Here is a 2,262-nt window from a genome sequence, read left to right as displayed (position 1 = left end):
ATAAGTCTGAATGTCAACAGACAGCAAGACACAAGGGAGGAAAGAGTGCTGTGAGCTGGGAGAAAAATCTGCATCAGTCAGATTCCAGTCTGGCTTTGGACCCTCATCTGTGAGAAGAGACAGAAGGGATGAAACTGTCTATTTGCAAGTCTGACTGAAACCAAAGGGAAATTCTTCTGAGGATTCAGCAGTATCATGCATTCTGAGCGATACTATTATAATTCACAGAGGAGGTTGAGTATTTCAAATTCAACAATGAATGGACTCTCTAAGACATCTCTTGGCCTTCAGGACACTAACAGAATGTAAGTACAATATGTTTCATTTGTAATGCAATGAAGCTTATTTTGAGTGTTTTTGTTTTCTACACCTGGGACAGACAGACTTCAGTATTCCAGTTGTTTTCCTCTTTCGTAGACATGATGCATGGAAATCAAGGATACAAGAATACTTCATTCAGAGTCCATTACCATGGAGGAAAGTCAACAGGTATATTTTGATTTGATCATAATTTATATTAATATTGTATTTTCCCACATTTCTTCAAAATATGAATGAGGCCGGAAAACCTTCCATTCCCTCCATTCACAGGCAGAAAACAAATGAAGCAAGCCCACTGGGAGAGTCTCTTGAGACACTGCTTTCCCAGAAACGTAATTTTCATCTGCTTTCGAGCAATACAAAACTAATTTAATCGTCAGTTATACTTCTCTTTATAATGAAGTTATGTCCTCTTGTTTTACAGGGGGACAAGCAGCATTTCGGGACTTTCTGAAGTCAGAGTTTTCTGAGGAAAACCTGGACTTCTGGTTGGCGTGTCAAGAGTTCCAAACCTCTGACAGTCCAGAGGAGCGAACAAGGAGAGCAGCAAGGATTTATGAGGAGTTCATCAGTGACGAGTCCCCCAGACAGGTACAGTACAAGTACAAGCTAAGTGCAGCCAAATGTGCTCATCTAAAACTAAAACCCTTTTAGTTTGCACCTGAATTTTCAGTACGTTTTTGGCTGAGAACAAGCACATTTTTTTCCTAAAAAACCCCCCAAAAAACTAAGTCCTAAAAACAGTCTGTGTTGATGGCAGTGACCTGTATCATTTACCGCAGCAACCAGTGGGTCTAAACTTTAGGTTATGGTGGTAATGGTGCAATATACAGATCACACATTAAATATCAAAACTGTAATTGCATGCTCAGTTATGTATTCCTTTACATGTCTTTTCAGGTAAATGTAGATTTCTACACAAGAGAGATCATCAGTCAGAGTCTCCAGCAACCAAGTCCATCATGTTTTGTTCAGGCACAGAAGAAAATCTACAGCCTGATGGCGAACGGCTCCTTCCCACGCTTCATCCATTCTACTCAATACAAGGTCCTACTGTATTTGACGCAGCATCTAAACAGAGAGGCCTAAAGATGCACTGGAAGACCAGATACAGACCAGACACTTCCCTTTCCCTTAAAAGGTTACCTCAATAGCAAAATGTCTGGAAAGACTGAAAACTGCACCAGTGCAATGATCATAACATGCTGCAGGCAGTGATATCAGGCAGTGACATCTGGTGCACAGTTAACACTGGTACACTGTGAAAACTTTAGTATTTATGTAATGCACATGACTGCAGGACTGTTGTGTATTTCATGAACCTGAACTTGATGAATATTTATTTTTGGCTAAACAGTGGTGATTTTGACGTGTATGCATCATGAACACTGTAATAAACTGATCATCTGACTTAACAAGCCAGTTGGACTCACTGTACTGTATCTTAATGGGTGTCTGCCTTCATACATTTGGTGTAGCCTACTACTGTCACCTAGTGGAGACTCAGAAAACTTAAAAACAAAAGTAGCTTTAAATCCATAGACTGTAAATCATAATGGTCTCAATATTTGCATATTTGCAAGGGGGGGGGGGAGCTTGTGTGTATTATTTTTCAGGCCTTTCAGATAATATTTCTAAAAGGAAAATGTCCTGTATGGCTGTGTTTTTCATTGTCTTAACAAAAACGAATTTCATTTGTCTAAATGCATTCTGTCTTTATAAGAGATGTGGGCAAGAAAAATAAGAAAACCATCAAAAATGATGATTCGGAATGAGCTACTCAGCCATCATTACTTTTTTGTGCTGTGACATGTCAAAATGTCCTCTATGGAGAAGGCCAATTGGCAGGCTCACCCAGGCTATGTGAGTCATAAGAGCAGAATGGTATAACAGTCCTCATGCTGTGTTATCGTTGTCATCTTGCCTCCCTCCACTTTCTGT

General features: G+C 39.8%; 1 pseudogene across 1 annotated transcript; it reads left to right on the top strand.

Moving 5' to 3' along the window:
- The first annotated feature begins 550 nt into the window (after positions 1-550).
- LOC311000032 (regulator of G-protein signaling 21-like) lies at positions 551-1,475 on the top strand (annotated as a pseudogene). Its single transcript has 3 exons — positions 551-653; positions 746-912; positions 1,222-1,475. The product of its transcript is annotated as a regulator of G-protein signaling 21-like (transcript).
- Positions 1,476-2,262: the final 787 nt, after the last annotated feature.

Source organism: Trachurus trachurus (assembly GCF_905171665.1).
Source record: "Trachurus trachurus genome assembly, chromosome: 17".
Taxonomy (NCBI): domain Eukaryota; kingdom Metazoa; phylum Chordata; class Actinopteri; order Carangiformes; family Carangidae; genus Trachurus; species Trachurus trachurus.
This window is presented reverse-complemented; position numbering and strand designations above follow the sequence as displayed.